The sequence below is a fragment of the Macaca nemestrina genome, chromosome 13 (assembly GCF_043159975.1).
Source record: "Macaca nemestrina isolate mMacNem1 chromosome 13, mMacNem.hap1, whole genome shotgun sequence".
Taxonomy (NCBI): domain Eukaryota; kingdom Metazoa; phylum Chordata; class Mammalia; order Primates; family Cercopithecidae; genus Macaca; species Macaca nemestrina.
The window spans coordinates 95,573,214-95,587,467 of NC_092137.1; positions in this window are offsets into that span (position 1 = coordinate 95,573,214).

The window sequence follows — 14,254 nt, forward strand, 5'->3', positions numbered from 1 at the left end:
TCTGTTAATTCATCTCACAGAGTTACATCTGTATTTCGTGGATCTCTTTGCTAGCCTTATTTCTGTGGAATCTGAGAACAGATATTTCGGATCCCTTGGAAGACCATAGTGCAAAAGGAAATATTCTCCGATAACAAACAGAAAGAAGCTTTCTGAGAAACTTCTTTGTGTTCTGTGAAATCATCTCACAGAGTTACAGCTTTCGCCTCAAGAAGCCTTTCGCTAAGGCAGTTCTTGTGGAATTGGCAAAGTGATATTTGGAAGCCCATAGAGGGCTATGGTGAAAAAGGAAATATCCTCAGATGAAATCTGGAAAGAAGCTTTCTGAGAAACTCCTTAGTGTTCTGTTAATTCATCTCACAGAGTTACATCTGTATTTCGTGGATCTCTTTGCTAGCCTTATTTCTGTGGAATCTGAGAACAGATATTTCGGATCCCTTGCAAGACTATAAGGCCAAAGGAAATATCCTCCGATAACAAAGAGAAAGAAGCTTTCTGAGAAAATTCTTTGTGTTCTGTGAAATCATCTCACAGAGTTACAGCTTTCCCCTCAAGAAGCCTTTCACTAAGCCAGTTCTTGTGGAACTGTCAAAGTGATATTTGGAAGCCCATAGAGGGCTATGGTGAAAAAGGAAATATCCTCAGATGAAATCTGGAAAGAACCTATCTGAGAAACTGCTTAGTGTTCTGTTAATTCATCTCACAGAGTTACATCTGTATTTCGTGGATCTCTTTGCTAGCCTTATTTCTGTGGAATCTGAGAACAGATATTTCGGATCCCTTGGAAGACTATAGGGCCAAAGGAAATATCCTCCGATAACAAAGAGAAAGAAGCTTTCTGAGAAAATTCTTTGTGTTCTGTGAAATCATCTCACAGAGTTAAAGCTTTCCTCTCAAGAAGCCTTTCACTAAGCCAGTTCTTGTGGAATTGGCAAAGTGATATTTGGAAGCCCATAGAGGGCTATGGTGAAAAAGGAAATATCCTCACATGAAATCTGGAAAGAAGCTTTCTGAGAAACTGCTTAGTGTTCTGTTAATTCATCTCACAGACTTCCATCTGTATTTCGTGGATCTCTTTGCTAGCCTTATTTCTGTGGAATCTGAGAACATATATTTCGGATCCCTTGGAAGACTATAGGGCCAAAGGAAATATCCTCCGATAACAAAGAGAAAGAAGCTTTCTGAGAAACTTCTTTGTGTTCTGTGAAATCATCTCACAGAGTTACAGCTTTCCCCTCAAGTAGCCTTTCGCTAAGACAGTTCTTGTGGAATTGGCAAAGTGATATTTGGAAGCCCATAGAGGGCTATGGTGAAAAAGGAAATATCCTCACATGAAATCTGGAAAGAAGCTTTCTCAGAAACTGCTTAGTGTTCTGTTAATTCATCTCACAGACTTACATCTGTATCTGTGGACCTCTTTGCTAGCCTTATTTCTGTGGAATCTGAGAACAGATATTTCGGATCCCTTGGAAGACTATAGGGCCAAAGGAAATATCCTTCGATAACAAAGAGAAAGAAGCTTTCTGAGAAACTTCTTTGTGTTCTGTGAAATCATCTCACAGAGTTACAGCTTTCCCCTCAAGAAGCCTTTCGCTAAGACAGTTCTTGTGGAATTGGCAAAGTGATATTTGGAAGCCCATAGAGGGCTTTGGTGAAAAAGGAAATATCCTCAGATGATATCTGGAAAGAAGCTTTCTGAGAAACTGCTTTGTGTTCTGTTAATTCATCTCGCAGAGTTACATCTGTATTTCGTGGATCTCTTTGCTAGCCTTATTTCTGTGGAATCTGAGAACAGATATTTCGGATCCCTTGCAAGACTATAGGGCCAAAGGAAATATCCTCCGATAACAAAGAGAAAGAAGCTTTCTGATAAACTTCTTTGTATTCTGTGAAATCATCTCACAGAGTTACAGCTTTCCCCTCAAGAAGCCTTTCGCTAAGACAGTTCTTGTGGAATTGGCAAAGTGATATTTGGAAGCCCATAGAGGGCTATGGTGAAAAAGGAAATATCCTCAGATGAAATCTGGAAAAAAGCTTTCTCAGAAACTGCTTAGTGTTCTGTTAATTCATCTCACAGAGTTACATCTGTATTTCGTGGATCTCTTTGCTAGCCTTATTTCTGTGTAATCTGAGAACAGATATTTCGGATCCCTTGGAAGGCTATAGGGCTAAAGGAAATATCCTCCGATAACAAAGAGAAAGAAGCTTTCTGAGAAACTTCTTTGTGTTCTGTGAAATCATCTCACAGAGTAACAGCTTTCCCCTCAAGAAGCCTTTCGCTAAGACAGTTCTTGTGGAATTGGCAAAGTGACATTTGGAGGCCCGTAGAGGGCTATGGTGAAAAAGGAAATATCCTCAGATGAAATCTGGAAAGAAGCTTTCTGAGAAACTGCTTAGTGTTCTGTTAATTCATCTCACAGAGTTACATCTGTATTTCGTGGATCTCTTTGCTAGCCTTATTTCTGTGGAATCTGAGAACAGATATTTCGGATCCCTTGGAAGACGATAGGGCCAAAGGAAATATCCTCCGATAACAAAGAGAAAGAAGCTTTCTGAGAAACTTCTTTGTGTTCTGTGAAATCATCTCACAGAGTTACAGCTTTCCCCTCAAGAAGCCTTTCGCTAAGACAGTTCTTGTGGAATTGGCAAAGTGATATTTGGAAGCCCATAGAGGGCTACGGTGAAAAAGGAAATATCCTCAGATGAAATCTGGAAAGAAGCTTTCTGAGAAACTCCTTTGTGTTCTGTTAATTCATCTCACAGAGTTACATCTGTATTTCGTGGATCTCTTTGCTAGCCTTATTTCTGTGGAATATGAGAACAGATATTTCGGATCCCTTGCAAGACTATAGGGCCAAATGAAATATCCTCCGATAACAAATAGAAAGAAGCTTTCTGAGAAACTTCTTTGTGTTCTGTGAAATCATCTCACAGAGTTACAGCTTTCCCCTCAAGAAGCCTTTCGCTAAGACAGTTCTTGTGGAATTGACCAAGTGATATTTGGAAGCCCTTAGAGGGCTATGGTGAAAAAGGAAATATCCTCACATGAAATCTGGAAAGAAGCTTTCTGAGAAACTGCTTAGTGTTCTGTTAATTCATCTCACAGAGTTACATCTGTATTTCGTGGATCTCTTTGCTAGCCTTATTTCTCTGGAATCTGAGAACAGATATTTCGGATCCCTTGGAAGACTATAGGGCCAAAGGAAATATCCTCCGATAACAAAGAGAAAGAAGCTTTCTGAGAAACTTCTTTGTGTTCTGTGAAATCATCTCACAGAGTTACAGCTTTCCCCTCAAGAAGCCTTTCGCTAAGACAGTTCTTGTGGAACTGGCAAAGTGATATTTGGAAGCCCATAGAGGGCGACGGTGAAAAAGGAAATATCCTCACATGAAATCTGCAAAGAACCTTTCTGAGAAACTGCTTAGGGTTCTGTTAATTCATCTCACAGAGTTACATCTGTATTTCGTGGATCTCTTTGCTAGCCTTATTTCTGTGGAATCTGAGAACAGATATTTCGGATCCCTTGGAAGACTATAGGGCCAAAGGAAATATCCTCCGATAACAAAGAGAAAGAAGCTTTCTGAGAAACTTCTTTGTGTTCTGTGAAATCATCTCCCAGAGTTACAGCTTTCCCCTCAAGAAGCCTTTCGCTAAGACAGTTCTTGTGGAATTGGCAAAGTGATATTTGGAAGCCCATAGAGGGCTATGGTGAAAAAGGAAATATCCTCACATGAAATCTGGAAAGAACCTTTCTGAGAAACTGCTTAGTGTTCTGTTAATTCATCTCACAGAGTTACATCTGTATTTCGTGGATCTCTTTGCTAGCCTTATTTCTGTGGAATCTGAGAACAGATATTTCAGATCCCTTGGAAGACTATAGGGCCAAAGGAAATATCCTCCGATAACAAAGAGAAAGAAGCTTTCTGAGAAAATTCTTTGTGTTCTGTGAAATCATCTCACAGAGTTACAGCTTTCCCCTCAAGAAGCCTTTCACTAAGCCAGTTCTTGTGGAGCTGGCAAAGTGATATTTGGAAGCCCGTAGAGGGCTATGGTGAAAAAGGAAATATCCTCACATGAAATCTGGAAAGAACCTTTCTGAGAAACTGCTTAGTGTTCTGTTAATTCATCTCACAGAGTTACATCTGTATTTCGTGGATCTCTTTGCTAGCCTTATTTCTGTGGAATCTGAGAACAGATATTTCGGATCCCTTGGAAGACTATAGGGCCAAAGGAAATATCCTCCGATAACAAAGAGAAAGAAGCTTTCTGAGAAAATTCTTTGTGTTCTGTGAAATCATCTCACAGAGTTACAGCTTTCCTCTCAAGAAGCCTTTCACTAAGCCAGTTCTTGTGGAATTGGCAAAGTGATATTTGGAAGCCCATAGAGGGCTATGGTGAAAAAGGAAATATCCTCACATGAAATCTGGAAAGAAGCTTTCTGAGAAACTGCTTAGTGTTCTGTTAATTCATCTCACAGAGTTACATCTGTATTTCGTGGATCTCTTTGCTAGCCTTATTTCTGTGGAATCTGAGAACAGATATTTCGGATCCCTTGCAAGACTATAGGGCCAAAGGAAATATCCTCCGATAACAAAGAGAAAGAAGCTTTCTGAGAAACTTCTTTGTGTTCTGTGAAATCATCTCACAGAGTTACAGCTTTCCCCTCAAGAAGCCTTTCGCTAAGACAGTTCTTGTGGAATTGGCAAAGTGATATTTGGAAGCCCATAGAGGGCGATGGTGAAAAAGGAAATATCGTCAGATGAAATCTGGAAAGAAGCTTTCTGAGAAACTGCTTAGTGTTCTGTTAATTCATCTCACAGAGTTACATCTGTATTTCGTGGATCTCTTTGCTAGCCTTATTTCTGTGGAATCTGAGAACAGATATTTCCTTTCCCTTTGAAGACTATAGGGCCAAAGGAAATATCCTCCGATAACAAAGAGAAAGAAGCTTTCTGAGAAACTTCTTTGTGTTCTGTGAAATCATCTCACAGAGTTACAGCTTTCCCCTCAAGAAGCCTTTCGCTAAGACAGTTCTTGTGGAATTGGCAAAGTGATATTTGGAAGCCCATAGAGGGCTATAGTGAAAAAGGAAATATCCTCACATGAAATCTGGAAAGAAGCTTTCTGAGAAACTGCTTAGTGTTCTGTTAATTCATCTCACAGAGTTACATCTGTATTTCGTGGATCTCTTTGCTAGCCTTATTTCTGTGGAATCTGAGAACAGATATTTCGGATCCCTTGGAAGACTATAGGGCCAAAGGAAATATCCTCTGATAACAAAGAGAAAGAAGCTTTCTGAGAAACTTCTTTGTGTTCTGTGAAATCATCTCACAGAGTTACAGCTTTCCCCTCAAGAAGCCTTTCGCTAAGATAGTTTTTGTGGAATTGGCAAAGTGATATTTGGAAGCCCATAGAGGGCTATGGTGAAAAAGGAAATATCCTCAGATGAAATCTGGAAAGAAGCTTTCTGAGAAACTGCTTTGTGTTCTGTTAATTCATCTCACAGAGTTACATCTGTATTTCGTGGATCTCTTTGCTAGCCTTATTTCTGTGGAATCTGAGAACAGATATTTCGGATCCCTTGGAAGACCATAGGGCAAAAGGAAATATTCTCCGATAACAAACAGAAAGAAGCTTTCTGAGAAACTTCTTTGTGTTCTGTGAAATCATCTCACAGAGTTACAGCTTTCCCCTCAAGAAGCCTTTCGCTAAGACAGTTCTTGTGGAATTGGCAAAGTGATATTTGGAAGCCCATAGAGGGCTATGGTGAAAAAGGAAATATCCTCAGATGAAATCTGGAAAGAAGCTTTCTGAGAAACTCCTTAGTGTTCTGTTAATTCATCTCACAGAGTTACATCTGTATTTCGTGGATCTCTTTGCTAGCCTTATTTCTGTGGAATCTGAGAACAGATATTTCGGATCCCTTGGAAGACGATAGGGCCAAAGGAAATATCCTCCGATAACAAAGAGAAAGAAGCTTTCTGAGAAACTTCTTTGTGTTCTGTGAAATCATCTCACAGAGTTACAGCTTTCCCCTCAAGAAGCCTTTCGCTAAGACAGTTCTTGTGGAACTGGCAAAGTGATATTTGGAAGCCCATAGAGGGCTATGGTGAAAAAGGAAATATCCTCACATGAAATCTGGAAAGAAGCTTTCTGAGAAACTGCTTAGTGTTCTGTTAATTCATCTCACAGAGTTACATCTGTATTTGGTGGATCTCTTTGCTAGCCTTATTTCTGTGGAATCTGAGAACAGATATTTCGGATCCCTTGGAAGACTATAGGGCCAAAGGAAATATCCTCCGATAACAAAGAGAAAGAAGCTTTCTGAGAAAATTCTTTGTGTTCTGTGAAATCATCTCACAGAGTTACAGCTTTCCCCTCAAGAAGCCTTTCACTAAGCCAGTTCTTGTGGAGCTGGCAAAGTGATATTTGGAAGCCCGTAGAGGGCTATGGTGAAAAAGGAAATATCCTCACATGAAATCTGGAAAGAACCTTTCTGAGAAACTGCTTAGTGTTCTGTTAATTCATCTCACAGAGTTACATCTGTATTTCGTGGATCTCTTTGCTAGCCTTATTTCTGTGGAATCTGAGAACAGATATTTCGGATCCCTTGGAAGACTATAGGGCCAAAGGAAATATCCTCCGATAACAAAGAGAAAGAAGCTTTCTGAGAAAATTCTTTGTGTTCTGTGAAATCATCTCACAGAGTTACAGCTTTCCTCTCAAGAAGCCTTTCACTAAGCCAGTTCTTGTGGAGTTGGCAAAGTGATATTTGGAAGCCCATAGAGGGCTATGGTGAAAAAGGAAATATCCTCACATGAAATCTGGAAAGAAGCTTTCTGAGAAACTGCTTAGTGTTCTGTTAATTCATCTCACAGACTTCCATCTGTATTTCCTGGATCTCTTTGCTAGCCTTATTTCTGTGGAATCTGAGAACATATATTTCGGATCCCTTGCAAGACTATAGGGCCAAAGGAAATATCCTCCGATAACAAAGAGAAAGAAGCTTTCTGAGAAACTTCTTTGTGTTCTTTGAAATCATCTCACAGAGTTACAGCTTTCCCCTCAAGAAGCCTTTCGCTAAGACAGTTCTTGTGGAATTGGCAAAGTGATATTTGGAAGCCCATAGAGGGCTATGGTGAAAAAGGAAATATCCTCAGATGAAATCTGGAAAGAAGCTTTCTGAGAAACTGCTTAGTGTTCTGTTAATTCATCTCACAGACTTACATCTGTATCTGTGGACCTCTTTGCTAGCCTTATTTCTGTGGAATCTGAGAACAGATATTTCGGATCCCTTGGAAGACTATAGGGCCAAAGGAAATATCCTTCGATAACAAAGAGAAAGAAGCTTTCTGAGAAACTTCTTTGTGTTCTGTGAAATCATCTCACAGAGTTACAGCTTTCCCCTCAAGAAGCCTTTCGCTAAGACAGTTCTTGTGGAATTGGCAAAGTGATATTTGGAAGCCCATAGAGGGCTATGGTGAAAAAGGAAATATCCTCAGATGAAATCTGGAAAGAAGCTTTCTGAGAAACTGCTTTGTGTTCTGTTAATTCATCTCACAGAGTTACATCTGTATTTCGTGGATCTCTTTGCTAGCCTTATTTCTGTGGAATCTGAGAACAGATATTTCGGATCCCTTGCAAGACTATAGGGCCAAAGGAAATATCCTCCGATAACAAAGAGAAAGAAGCTTTCTGATAAACTTCTTTGTATTCTGTGAAATCGTCTCACAGAGTTACAGCTTTCCCCTCAAGAAGCCTTTCGCTAAGACAGTTCTTGTGGAATTGGCAAAGTGACATTTGGAAGCCCGTAGAGGGCTATGGTGAAAAAGGAAATATCCTCAGATGAAATCTGGAAAGAAGCTTTCTGAGAAACTGCTTAGTGTTCTGTTAATTCATCTCACAGAGTTACATCTGTATTTCGTGGATCTATTTGCTAGCCTTATTTCTGTGGAATCTGAGAACAGATATTTCGGATCCCTTGGAAGACTATAGGGCCAAAGGAAATATCCTCCGATAACAAAGAGAAAGAAGCTTTCTGAGAAACTGCTTTGTGTTCTGTGAAATCATCTCACAGAGTTACAGCTTTCCCCTCAAGAAGCCTTTCGCTAAGACAGTTCTTGTGGAATTGGCAAAGTGATATTTGGAAGCCCATAGATGGCTATGGTGAAAAAGGAAATATCCTCAGATGAAATCTGGAAAGAAGCTTTCTGAGAAACTGCTTAGTGTTCTGTTAATTCATCTCACAGAGTTACATCTGTATTTCATGGATCTCTTTGCTAGCCTTATTTCTGTGGAATCTGAGAACAGATATTTCGGATCCCTTGGAAGACTATAGGGCCAAAGGAAATATCCTCCGATAACAAAGAGAAAGAAGCTTTCTGAGAAACTTCTTTGTGTTCTGTGAAATCATCTCACAGAGTTACAGCTTTCCCCTCAAGAAGCCTTTCGCTAAGACAGTTCTTGTGGAATTGGCAAAGTGATATTTCGAAGCCCATAGAGGGCTATGGTGAAAAAGGAAATATCCTCAGATGAAATCTGGAAAGAAGCTTTCTGAGAAACTGCTTAGTGTTCTGTTAATTCATCTCACAGAGTTACATTTGTATTTCGTGGATCTCTTTGCTAGCCTTATTTCTGTGGAATCTGAGAACAGATATTTCGGATCCCTTGCAAGACTATAGGGCCAAAGGAAATATCCTCCGATAACAAAGAGAAAGAAGCTTTCTGAGAAACTTCTTTGTGTTCTGTGAAATCATCTCACAGAGTTACAGCTTTCCCCTCAAGAAGCCTTTCGCTAAGACAGTTCTTGTGGAATTGGCAAAGTTTTATTTGGAAGCCCATAGAGGGCTATGGTGAAAAAGGAAATATCCTCACATGAAATCTGGAAAGAAGCTTTCTGAGAAACTGCTTAGTGTTCTGTTAATTCATCTCACAGACTTACATCTGTATTTCGTGGATCTCTTTGCTAGCCTTATTTCTGTGGAATCTGAGAACAGATATTTCGGATCCCTTGGAAGACTATAGGGCCAAAGGAAATATCCTCCGATAACAAAGAGAAAGAAGCTTTCTGAGAAACTTCTTTGTGTTCTGTGAAATCATCTCACAGAGTTACAGCATTCCCCTCAAGACGCCTTTCGCTAAGCCAGTTCTTGTGGAATTGGCAAAGTGATATTTGGAAGCCCATAGAGGTCTATGGTGAAAAAGGCAATATCCTCAGATGAAATCTGGAAAGAAGCTTTCTGAGAAACTACTTTGTGTTCTGTTAATTCATCTCAGAGAGTTACATCTGTATTTCGTGGATCTCTTTGCTAGACTTATTTCTGTGGAATCTGAGAACAGATATTTCGGATCCCTTGGAAGACTATAGGGCCAAAGGAAATATCCTCCGATAACAAAGAGAAAGAAGCTTTCTGAGAAACTTCTTTGTGTTCTGTGAAATCATCTCACAGAGTTACAGCTTTCCCCTCAAGAAGCCTTTCGCTAAGACAGTTCTTGTGGAATTGGCAAAGTGATATTTGGAAGCCCCTAGAGGGTATGGTGAAAAAGGAAATATCCACAGATGAAATCTGGAAAGAAGCTTTCTGAGAAACTGCTTAGTGTTCTGTTAATTCATCTCACAGAGTTACATCTGTATTTCGTGGATCTCTTTGCTAGCCTTATTTCTGCAGAATCTAAGAACAGATATTTCGGATCCCTTGGAAGACTATAGGGCCAAAGAAAATATCCTCTGATAACAAAGAGAAAGAAGCTTTCTGAGAAACTTCTTTGTGTTCTGTGAAATCATCTCACAGAGTTACAGCTTTCCCCTCAAGAAGCCTTTCGCTAAGACATTTCTTGTGGAATTGGCAAAGTGATATTTGGAAGCCCATAGAGGGCTATGGTGAAAAAGGAAATATCCTCACATGAAATCTGGAAAGAAGCTTTCTGAGAAACTGCTTAGTGTTCTGTTAATTCGTCTCACAGAGTTACATCTGTATTTCGTGGATCTCTTTGCTAGCCTTATTTCTGTGGAATCTGAGAACAGATATTTCGGATCCCTTGTAAGACTATAGGGCCAAAGGAAATATCCTCCGATAACAAACAGAAAGAAGCTTTCTGAGAAACTTCTTTGTGTTCTGTGATATCATCTCACAGAGTTACAGCTTTCCCCTCAAGAAGCCTTTCGCTTAGACAGTTCTTGTGGAATTGGCAAAGTGATATTTGGAAGCCCATAGAGGGCTACGGTGAAAAAGGAAATATCCTCAGATGAAATCTGGAAAGAAGCTTTCTGAGAAACTGCTTTGTGTTCTGTTAATTCATCTCACAGAGTTACATCTGTATTTCGTGGATCTCTTTGCTAGCCTTATTTCTGTTGAATCTGAGAACAGATATTTTGGATCCCTTGGAAGACTATAGGGCCAAAGGAAATATCCTCCGATAACAAATAGAAAGAAGCTTTGTGAGAAAATTCTTTGTGTTCTGTGAAATCATCTCACAGAGTTACAGCTTTCCCCTCAAGAAGCCTTTCGCTAAGACAGTTCTTGTGGAACTGGCAAAGTGATATTTGGAAGCCCATAGAGGGCGATGGTGAAAAAGGAAATATCCTCAGATGAAATCTGCAAAGAACCCTTCTGAGAAACTGCTTAGGGTTCTGTTAATTCATCTCACAGAGTTACATCTGTATTTCGTGGATCTCTTTGCTAGCCTTATTTCTGTGGAATCTGAGAACAGATATTTCGGATCCCTTGGAAGACTATAGGGCCAAAGGAAATATCCTCCGATAACAAAGAGAAAGAAGCTTTCTGAGAAAATTCTTTGTGTTCTGTGAAATCATCTCACAGAGTTACAGCTTTCCTCTCAAGAAGCCTTTCACTAAGCCAGTTCTTGTGGAACTGGCAAAGTGATATTTGGAAGCCCATAGAGGGCTATGGTGAAAAAGGAAATATCCTCACATGAAATCTGGAAAGAAGCTTTCTGAGAAACTGCTTAGTGTTCTGTTAATTCATCTCACAGAGTTACATCTGTATTTCGTGGATCTCTTTGCTAGCCTTATTTCTGTGGAATCTGAGAACAGATATTTCGGATCCCTTGGAGGACTAAAGGGCCAAAGGAAATATCCTCCGATAACAAAGAGAAAGAAGCTTTCTGAGAAAATTCTTTGTGTTCTGTGAAATCATCTCACAGAGTTACAGCTTTCCCCTCAAGAAGCCTTTCGCTAAGACAGTTCTTGTGGAATTGGCAAAGTGATATTTGGAAGCCCATAGAGGGCTATGGTGAAAAAGGAAATATCCTCACATGAAATCTGGAAAGAAGCTTTCTGAGAAACTGCTTAGTGTTCTGTTAATTCGTCTCACAGAGTTACATCTGTATTTCGTGGATCTCTTTGCTAGCCTTATTTCTGTGGAATCTGAGAACAGATATTTCGGATCCCTTGGAAGACTATAGGGCCAAAGGAAATATCCTCTGATAACAAAGAGAAAGAAGCTTTCTGAGAAACTTCTTTGTGTTCTGTGAAATCATCTCACAGAGTTACAGCTTTCCCCTCAAGAAGCCTTTCGCTACGACAGTTCTTGTGGAATTGGCAAAGTGATATTTGGAAGCCCATAGAGGGCTATGGTGAAAAAGGAAATATCCTCAGATGAAATCTGGAAAGAAGCTTTCTGAGAAACTGCTTTGTGTTCTGTTAATTCATCTCACAGAGTTACATCTGTATTTCGTGGATCTCTTTGCTAGCCTTATTTCTGTGGAATCTGAGAACAGATATTTCGAATCCCTTGGAAGACCATAGGGCAAAGGGAAATATTCTCCGATAACAAACAGAAAGAAGCTTTCTGAGAAACTTCTTTGTGTTCTGTGAAATCATCTCACAGAGTTTCAGCTTTCCCCTCAAGAAGCCTTTCGCTAAGACAGTTCTTGTGGAATTGGCAAAGTGATATTTGGAAGCCCATAGAGGGCTATGGTGAAAAAGGAAATATCCTCAGATGAAATCTGGAAAGAAGCTTTCTGAGAAACTCCTTAGTGTTCTGTTAATTCATCTCACAGAGTTACATCTGTATTTCGTGGATCTCTTTGCTAGCCTTATTTCTGTGGAATCTGAGAACAGATATTTTGGATCCCTTGGAAGACTATAGGGCCAAAGGAAATATCCTCCGATAACAAAGAGAAAGAAGCTTTCTGAGAAACTTCTTTGTGTTCTGTGAAATCATCTCACAGAGTTACAGCTTTCCCCTCAAGAAGCCTTTCGCTAAGACAGTTCTTGTGGAACTGGCAAAGTGATATTTGGAAGACCATAGAGGGCTATGGTGAAAAAGGAAATATCCTCACATGAAATCTGGAAAGAACCTTTCTGAGAAACTGCTTAGTGTTCTGTTAATTCATCTCACAGAGTTACATCTGTATTTCGTGGATCTCTTTGCTAGCCTTATTTCTGTGGAATCTGAGAACAGATATTTCGGATCCCTTGGAAGACTATAGGGCCAAAGGAAATATCCTCCGATAACAAAGAGAAAGAAGCTTTCTGAGAAAATTCTTTGTGTTCTGTGAAATCATCTCACAGAGTTACAGCTTTCCCCTCAGGAAGCCTTTCACTAAGCCAGTTCTTGTGGAACTGGCAAAGTGATATTTGGAAGCCCATAGAGGGCTATGGTGAAAAAGGAAATATCCTCACATGAAATCTGGAAAGAAGCTTTCTGAGAAACTGCTTAGTGTTCTGTTAATTCATCTCACAGAGTTACATCTGTATTTCGTGGATCTCTTTGCTAGCCTTATTTCTGTGGAATCTGAGAACAGATATTTCGGATCCCTTGGAAGACTATAGGGCCAAAGGAAATATCCTCCGATAACAAAGAGAAAGAAGCTTTCTGAGAAAATTCTTTGTGTTCTGTGAAATCATCTCACAGAGTTACAGCTTTCCTCTCAAGAAGCCTTTCACTAAGCCAGTTCTTGTGGAATTGGCAAAGTGATATTTAGAAGCCCATAGAGGGCTATGGTGAAAAAGGAAATATCCTCACATGAAATCTGGAAAGAAGCTTTCTGAGAAACTGCTTAGTGTTCTGTTAATTCATCTCATAGACTTCCATCTGTATTTCCTGGATCTCTTTGCTAGCCTTATTTCTGTGGAATTTGAGAACATATATTTCGGATCCCTTGGAAGACTATAGGGCCAAAGGAAATATCCTCCGATAACAAAGAGAAAGAAGCTTTCTGAGAAACTTCTTTGTGTTCTGTGAAATCATCTCACAGAGTTACACCTTTCCCCTCAAGAAGCCTTTCGCTAAGACAGTTCTTGTGGAATTGGCAAAGTGATATTTGGAAGCCCATAGAGGGCTATGGTGAAAAAGGAAATATCCTCAGATGAAATCTGGAAAGAAGCTTTCTGAGAAACTGCTTAGTGTTCTGTTAATTCATCTCACAGACTTACATCTGTATCTGTGGACCTCTTTGCTAGCCTTATTTCTGTGGAATCTGAGAACAGATATTTCGGATCCCTTGGAAGACTATAGGGCCAAAGGAAATATCCTTCGATAACAAAGAGAAAGAAGCTTTCTGAGAAACTTCTTTGTGTTCTGTGAAATCATCTCACAGAGTTACAGCTTTCCCCTCAAGAAGCCTTTCGCTAAGACAGTTCTTGTGGAATTGGCAAAGTGATATTTGGAAGCCCATAGAGGGCTATGGTGAAAAAGGAAATATCCTCAGATGAAATCTGTAAAGAAGCTTTCTGAGAAACTGCTTTGTGTTCTGTTAATTCATCTCACAGAGTTACATCTGTATTTCGTGGATCTCTTTGCTAGCCTTATTTCTGTGGAATCTGAGAACAGATATTTCGGATCCCTTGCAAGACTATAGGGCCAAAGGAAATATCCTCCGATAACAAAGAGAAAGAAGCTTTCTGATAAACTTCTTTGTATTCTGTGAAATCATCTCACAGAGTTACAGCTTTCCCCTCAAGAAGCCTTTCGCTAAGACAGTTCTTGTGGAATTGGCAAAGTGACATTTGGAAGCCCGTAGAGGGCTATGGTGAAAAAGGAAATATCCTCAGATGAAATCTGGAAAGAAGCTTTCTGAGAAACTGCTTAGTGTTCTGTTAATTCATCTCACAGAGTTACATCTGTATTTCGTGGATCTCTTTGCTAGCCTTATTTCTGTGGAATCTGAGAACAGATATTTCGGATCCCTTGGAAGACAATAGGGCCAAAGGAAATATCCTCCGATAACAAAGAGAAAGAAGCTTTCTGAGAAACTTCTTTGTGTTCTGTGAAATCATCTCACAGAGTT